The 8,881-nt window shown below is 34.9% G+C and overlaps 1 pseudogene; it reads right to left on the reverse strand.

Moving 5' to 3' along the window:
• Positions 1–423: 423 nt before the first annotated feature.
• LOC116878021 lies at positions 424–1,904 on the reverse strand (annotated as a pseudogene).
• Positions 1,905–8,881: the final 6,977 nt, after the last annotated feature.

Below are 8,881 nucleotides of genomic sequence, written 5' to 3' on the forward strand. Positions count from 1 at the left end.
ATGAGTTTCACCAATTTTCAGAAGAATAAGAAAGGGGATACATAATTTTATATGTGGTGCTTTATCAGCATGAGTCCACATACAAAAAATACTAAATCAATATGTAATTTGTCCAGCTCCTTGCTTGATTAGCTGACTACGAATAGACTCTGATGGAATTTCCTAATGAAGCTGAGGTATCAAACACAATATATTTTATTTTATTTTTTTAAAAATTTTCTGAAAGAATCTTTTAAAACAAAACAAATATAAAACACATTCCAACTCTGAAACCTGCCAGCATGCCTTGTTTTATTACAAGATGCATGCTAGACCATAAGACTAAGCAGCAGAGTCTTCAGGAACATTTGGTTGGGAGAAACAGAAAAATCAGATTTTAGGTAAGCCTGGGCAAGCCCCAAAGCTAAGATACATCCTCGAATACTAGAGCAGTCCTCATCTTTTCAGATCCTCAGAGGTCTTCTTATTCACAACATTCACATTGGAGTCTTCATATTCTTTGTCAGTGTCATGTTGCTGTCATTCTGATGCCTTCTGAAGTTTCAGTTAGGCCCATGGGGAGATGACAACTTCACATTAGCAAAGTGGGCAGTGTTTGGGATACCCAAACGCCTCATGCCATGAGCATGGCCATTCAGTACAGTGTTGTTGGAAGGCATCCTAACCTCAGTAGGTATACTTCCCACAAATCTCACAGTTGTAGTTTAGACCATGAAGCTTATATCTATAGAGTAGGGAATGGGTTTGCCATCCCAGTCAAGGGGCAGGTTTTGGGGGTTGTAAATTATCTCATACTTCTCATCTTCACCTTCACTCACACTGATCTGCTTGTGCCTCTCTACTTTTCTACTTCTCACTATTCCCTTATCCTGGCCCCCTTGTTTTGTACATTTTTATGAGGGAGATGATGCTCTTCCCCAAGAATCTCTATGTATTCATAGATACAGGCTTCTAGGAAGGCAACGTCCTTATTCCTCTCAGTGTCTCATTTGACTTTTGGTGGGATTTTTGGTAAGCAGCAAGGTGTCAGGTGACTCCAGGGACATTCCTTTGGTGTTGAATAGCCTCTGGGCTCACTCTTCTAGGGTCCCACCACACTTCATACCTTAAGCTAAGAGAGAAGATTTTAATCTGTACAGACTAAAGGAGGCCAACTCTTCCCAAGAAAAGAATGCAGACAGGTCAAAATGGGCGCCAGCTTGAGTCAGGGCTCTGCTTGTCTTTTTGGCCATCCAGGAAAGACACCATCCGTCCACTTCTCAAACTCATTACAAATCTTCCTAAAAATCCATTCTGATATTGGAGCAGCTTCACTCAATCCATGTAATCTTGAAGGTAGTCAAGAAACATCTCTAGGTATCTCATATTTGATGTTATTCCTCTCTCTAGGAATGTCAAATAATTGGTCAAAAATGGACAAGTATATGATATAATCAAGCCTCTCCCAAGACCTTCAGGTTAATGTATTTGAGGTTAACAGTCATGGATAACAAGGTAATGACCATATCCCTCTTCATCTGTGAACTCCACCAAGTTTCATGCCTGTTCACTTGGATTCTCTCAAACCTTCAGAAGGTCCTCAAATTCCACTGACATTGGCAGACAGATCTCACTTGGGTTCCAGTGGAATTCCTTTATTTGCTTTAGTCTACTATAAAATTTGGCAAATTCATTGGGTCTTGAATGGCATTGAGTTCTTCCTTCCTTAACCCATTATTATCATACAAATCCCAAATCCCACAGGTTTTTACTGATTTCCATGTAGCTCTCTTGCATGGCCCATATGCAGTGGTCAGAATTGATCTGGTACCAGAGCATGGACTTCTTAGCCTCTCTTTGGCCATGATGTCTATAAGTCATTCCTACTCATGATACTGATGTTGCTGCTCCAGAGCTGCTTCCATTTGCCCTCTGCCTTTACACCTCAGTTCAGACCACTCGGATGGCCACAAATGACTTCAAACTATTTTAATGCAAAGAAATGGATGAAATGGTTTAGAGAGATAGGAATGTTAGAGGGGATTTTTCATGTGCTTTTTCATATATCTTTAAATATCTCCCCACAGATACCTTGGATCATGCTATTGAAAAACGTGATGAGGAAAGCACTAGCATTGAGATTTCTACCTACTGAAGGCTAGAAATAAGGCAGAAGATGCTACCATTGATATTCTTTCCTTGATTTTATTAGAATTGGTATGCTATGAGACTTCAAGAAGCCAAATAGTAGTTTATAATTGCCAGAAATAAATTAGGTCTCAGGTTTAAAAAAGATTTGTGGCTGTCGATAAGTGATACTTAGGTATCATTAACTAAAATAATTAGATAATGCAATTAGAGATTACTTGACCTATGCAGCTGAAACTAGAAGTCTTTCAAACAGACATATCTTTGTTTGGTATGAAAATTAATGGTCCATCCTCTGATTCCCAAACATGACTAAGCTCACAGATTCATCACTTCCTAAGGGAAAGTTATACCATCTCCAGAAGATTTTCCAATCACACTACAAATATGTATACCATAAGTCTCATTCCTAACCTTTCCTAAAAGGACCAAGACTCTTTAACTGGGTAACCAGGCCCTAGGGAAAAAGAAATAAACCAGTATTAGAACTTTTGGACATTTCTCTAAACTGATAGTTTTTTCTCAAATACAGAGTGCCAATCAGGTCTGCTGGTTAGGCTTAGGGGTCATGGGGATCAGGTAGTAAGTATAATTTATCCCAAGAACGTCTTACAGTGAGCTCAGTGCATATAAATTCATCTTACATATAAATCTACAGTCAGTGAATACAGGTTTAGACCAGATACACTTAGAAACTGTCAGAATCATCCAATTTGATACAAAAACTTTGAAAGAAATTTATTATGGAAGAAAAGGCCAAGTACATAGGCCAAGTGTCAGAGAGTACCAAGTACATTCCAGAATTTAAACTAAAATCAATACTGCATCCATAACTGAAGAATAAAGCTCAGTACAACCACTAAAAATTGAAAATATTCTTATCAGAGTTCCTTTTAAGGTGCTTATTTGGCCTTTACAGAACAAAATTGTGTGTGTGTGTGTGTATGTGTGTGTAGATACACACTCTGCTCTAAAAAAAAAAACAAAACCCTTTTTTTTTTCATTTTAAAATGATAAAAAAATGTTTTTAGAACACTTCATGTAAAATGGAAAACACAAACATTTTATTTTAAAACTACTTTTAGGACTCTCTTTCCAAGAAGCCAACAAAAAAAAATTATCAAAGTTTCATAAATAAAAATGTATTCCCCAAAAAGAGTTTTAGTAAAAAAATAGGGTAAGGATAATTTATAAAAATGGTACAACACAGAATGATTTAGAGGTAAGAATTTAGTATAAATCTTAGGATTCCAGATGAAACATGGATTTTGTTTTAAATGAATATTGTGTTTTACATTAAATACAAAGACACATTCTATTCTCCTTATCTGAAGTAATATAAGTTTAATGGAAGAAGTAGGTACAATTTAAAAATCTTTGGCTAAATAACAAATATTATATATATTGAACAAATAGAAACATATTTAAGGTGGTTTTAGCATTCTCACTGTCTATATCATGCACAGAGAATAAGTTGGAAAGAAATATTTTTTGAACAGAAAAAAAGTGTTAGTACTATGCAGAAACATAATCAATCATGGAATAAGATCTAATATAAGCAATAGATATTCATGCTATCACTATGTGAAATAGCCTAAGAAAATCATTATTCTTAACCATCAGTCATAGGTTTACCATATGCACCCAAGGGAAAACACTTTCATGGAGTTCTTTCTGAAATCACTGTACCTTCAAAATATGGTAGATAAATAATGACAACTTTTTGTGAATTTTATAAAAACATAATTATTTCAAAATCAAGCATGAAAAAATATTGCAAGGGTGTACCTGTGCTACAACATACAACATAAACTCAGTGAAGCCAGGATGTGGGCCTTGTTATTCTTTTAATCTCCTATATTCTCTAAAAGAGTACTTTGCAGAACTATTCAAAACCAATATACTACAATAAAATCTGATTATTCTGTCATTACTCTTCTGTGTCCTGTAATAACATTCCCTCATTTTCCTCATGTTTGTGCTGAGGTATGATGTGTTTTAAAATTTACATACCATTGAATAAATATTTCAGTTTGGAAAATTTTATCTCCTCTGATGCTTTGTTAAGAACTAGAACATCTGGGATATGCCCTGTTGAATCAATTCTCACGTATTGATTTCTTTATATTATTGGCTATACATTTGTTATACTGTCTTCATGGGTTAAATTGTTTCCTCTTAGAATTCATTAAAGTCCTGACCTTCAGTACCATAAAATATGACCAACTTATAAATCTCTAAGATCTTTACATAGGTAATCAAGTGAAAATGAAGTTATTAGGTTAGGCCCTAATCCAAAATAACTGATCATCTTATAAAAAGAGGAAATTTGGATACTGACAAGCACACAGGAAGAATATCATGAGTTTGAAGGTTGAAGGGGTGTTCCTCTACAAGCCAAGAATGGTGAAAGATTGCCAGTGACCTATCAGAAAATAGAGAAGGGACATAAAACAGATTCTGTATCACAGCTTTCAGTAGGAACCAATCCTACCTATACCTCGATCTCAGATTTTTAGCTTCTAGGACAGTGAGAAAATAAAGTTCTGGTTTTTAGGACACCAAGTTTGTTATGGCAGCCCTAGCAAACTAGTACAAAAATCTTTAGAAGATAAAGTCCAACTTTGATTCATTAAATTCTAGAGACAATGGCAAAATTTCTCTTAGAACAAAAAATGTAAGAGCGTGTTCCAGAATTACAAGTAGGAAAAAAGAATGTAAAGAAAAAGAAAAAAACACTGAAAAAAAAAGAGGATATAACATTAAGTCCCTGGTAGAATTATAGCAGAGAATGTCTAAGCTGTATGGAATAGAGGTGTGCTATGATAGGGAAGCATGAATCATGATACTGGAATCAGGATAACTCTGCATGCTTTACTTATTCATGTTAAAACCAGGAAATGAACAGCTTCCAGGAAATTTTAAGGGCTAGAAACATTCAGGTTTCCATCAGAGCAGAAAGACTTAATTAAACATGTGGGTATTTGGTATAAACTTCAAAAAGTATGTTAGTTGGTAGTAAAATTAAAAGGCCTTAGAGTAAAATATATTCTACTCTGGTCAAAATAACATAACATAGCAAATAAAATAAAATAATATCCACCTATAAACAAACTTTGAAAGAGTATAACCGAGCCAAAAATTAAGAAAAAATGACAACAAAACAAAAGTCAGTACTCTAAAGACAGACAACTAAATTCAATCTGGTGAATATAAGCCTAACCATGATGTTCATTAATTTGAATACAAAAAGATGAAGTACATTATTTAGAATGCAGAAATTGTGAGACTATAGAAAAGAATAATATTCACTTACATGCAAAATTAAAATGATAGAAAAGGTTATACCATGCAGACACTGATTATACAAAATCAAGAAAGGCTATATTAATATACATCAAATTAGAATTCATAACAAAAAGTGTTATAAAGGACATAAAGGGATATTTCACAATAACAAAGAGGTCAATTATTAAAAGTAGTGTAGGAGCACCTGGGTGGCTCAGTGGATTAAAGCCTCTGCCTTTGGCTCAGGTCATGGTCCCAGTGTCCTGAGATCAAGCCCTGCATCAGGCTGTCTGCTCAGCGAGCCTGCTTTCCCCTCTCTCTTTCTCTGCCTGCCTCTCTGCCTACTTGTGATCTCTGTCTGTCAAATAAATAAAATCTTTTAAAAATTAAAAAAAAACTAAAATAAATAAAAGTAGTGTACAATACCAAATATATATGCCTTTAATGATAGAGTTTGAAAATACAAGAAGCTACAACTGAAAGAAAAATAGAAAAAATCTAAATATTTTCAGAGACTTCCACAATTCTCTCTCAGAAACTGACAAAGTGTTTAGAAGACAAAAACACTATAAAAGACATCAATGTGATCTTATTGACATAGGCAGAGCAATAGCAGAAAAATATTCTTTTCAATTGCACCTGTGAATTGACCATGATAAACCACATGCTTTTTCATAAAATATAAAATGATTAAATTATGTATAGACCATCCTCTGAGCAAAAGAGATTATATTAAAATCCATTAAAAAATAGTATCTGAGGGCGCCTGGGTGACTCAGTGGGTTAAGCCTCTGCCTTTGGCCCAGGTCATGATCTCAGGGTCCTGGGATCGAGCCCTGCATCGGGCTCTCTGCTCGGCGGGGAGCCTTCTTCCTCCTCTCTCTCTGCCTGCGTCTCTGCCTACTTGTGATCTCTCTCTCTCTCTCTCTCTCCCCGTCAAATAAATAAATAAAATCTTAAAAAAAAAATAGTATCTGGAAAACACCTAAGTTTTGTAAATTAACATAACCTAACATTATTTTTTTTCATCATGATAATTATACTCTTTAATCCCCATCCCCTCTCCCCCTCTCCCCCCACTCACCTCCTCTCTGGTTAACCATTGATTTGTTCTCTATAGTTAAGAGTCTGCTTCTTGGTTTCAATCTCTCTCTCTCTCTCTCTCTTTTTCCCTTTACTCATTTGTTCTGTTTTTTAAATTCCACATATGAATGAGATTATACGGTATTTGTCTTTTTCTGACTGGCTTATTTCACTTAGCAATATGCTCTCTAGCTTCATCCATGTTGTTGTACATGGTGAGATTTCATTCTTTTCTATGGCTCAGTGATATTCCATTGTACATATGTACAATATCTTCTTTATCCCTCCCATGGATGAGTCTAAGTGATGGACACTTGGGGTGCTTCCATAATTTGGTTATTATAAATAATGATGCTATAAACATAGGAGTGCATGTATGTCTGAATTACTATTTTTTTTTTTTTAAATGTCTGGGTTGCATATCCAATAGTGTAATTCCTGAATCGGGAACTTCCATACTGTTTTCCATAGTGGCTGCACCAACATATATTCCCACTCACAGTACAAGAAGGTTCCTTTTTCTCCACATCCTCACCAACACTCCCTGTTTCTTGCATTTTTTATTTTAGCCATTCTCACAGGTGTTAGGTGATATCTTGTAGTTTTGACTTGCATTTCCCTGATGATCAGTGTTGTTGAGCATCTTTTCATGTGTCTGTTGGCCATCTGTATGTCTTCTTTGGAGGAACATCTGTTCATATGTTCTGCCCATTTTTATTTGTTTTATTTTATTTAAGTTCAATCAATTAACAAATAGTATATTGTTAGTTTCAGAAACAGTTTAGTGATTCATCAGTGCTCATTAAACTAATGTGCTTATTACACAGTGCTCAATACATCAAGTGCCCTCTTAATGTCCATCACCTAGTTACACCATTCCTCCATTCTCTTCCTCTCTACCAACCCTCAGTTTGTTTTCTATAGTTAACAGTGTTTTACAATTTGTCTCACTCCCTGATTTATTTTTCCCTCCCTTCCCCTATGATCCCTTTTTGTTTCTTAAACTTTACATATGAGTGAAATCATATAATTCTCTTTCTCTGACTTATTTCAATGGACATCTGAGCTCTTTCCTTATTTTGGCTATTGTGTACATTGCTGTTATAAACTTTGGGGTATAGTTGCCCCTTCAAATCACCATGTTTGTATTCTGCACAATTTTAATTGTATTATTTATTTTTTCAAGCATTGAGTTGTATCAATTCTTTATATATTTTGGATACTAACCCTTTACCTGATATGTCATTTGAAAATATCTTTTCCCATTCCATAGGATGCCTTTTAGTTTTATTGATTCTTTCCTTCACTATGTAGAAGCTTTTTATTTTGATGTAGTCCCAATAGTTTAGTTTTGCTTTTTTTTTTTTTTTCCCCTTACTTCCGGAGACGTATTAGTAACTGGTTGCTACAGCTAAGGTCAAAGAAGCTGCTGTTTAGCTCATATTAAGGATTTAATCCATTTTTAGTTTATTTTTGTGTCTGGTGAAAGAAAGTGGTCTGGTTTCATTCTTTTGAGTGTTGCTGTCCAGTTTTCCTAACACCATTTGTTGAAAGCACTATCTTTTTCCACTGGATATTCTTCCCTGTTTCTTGAAAGATTAGTTGACCATATAGTTGTGGGTCCATTTTTGGGTTTTCTGTTATATTCCATTGATCTAAGTGTCGATTTTCATGACAGTACCATACTGTTTTAATTACTACTGCTTTGTAATATAACTTGAAATCTGAAATTGTGATACTTCCAGTTTTGTTTTTCATTTTTTTAAAGAGTTATTTATTCATTTGAGAGAGGGGAGGAAGGAGTAGAAGGAAAGGGAGAAAGAATCTCAAGAAGAACCCAATAAACATGGAACTGGATGTGGGGTTCAGTCCCACGACCCTGAGATCACAACCTGAGTGGAAATCAAGCATCAGATGCTTAACCGAGTCACCCAGGCACCCCTTATTTTCCTGTTCAAGATTTTTCTGACTATCCAAGGTCTTTTGCTCCCATATAAATTTAAGAATTGTTTGCTCTAGTTCTGTGAAAAACGCTGTTGCTTTTTGATAAGGATTGCGTTGCATCTATAGATTGCTTTGAGTAGTATAAACATGTTAAGAATATCTAATCTTCTAACCTATGGGGATAGAATGTCTTTCCACTTCTTTATATCATCTTCAATTTCTTCCATCAGTGTTTTATTGTTTTCAGAAGATGAAGAGGAACATTACAAGTGTTTGTCAATGAGTACAACTTCAATGGGGTGGTTAAATTTTTTGAAATACAGAAAATATTCAAATTGGCATAAGAAGTAGAAATCCAAAAAACCATCTATATTGATTAAAGATATTAAAGTGTTACATCTAAACAAATAAAAGAGCTTGTGTTAGATTACAAAAGAAA

The sequence above is a fragment of the Lontra canadensis genome, unplaced genomic scaffold (assembly GCF_010015895.1).
Source record: "Lontra canadensis isolate GAN:19392208 unplaced genomic scaffold, GSC_riverotter_1.0 scaffold1, whole genome shotgun sequence".
Classification (NCBI taxonomy): Eukaryota; Metazoa; Chordata; class Mammalia; order Carnivora; family Mustelidae; genus Lontra; species Lontra canadensis.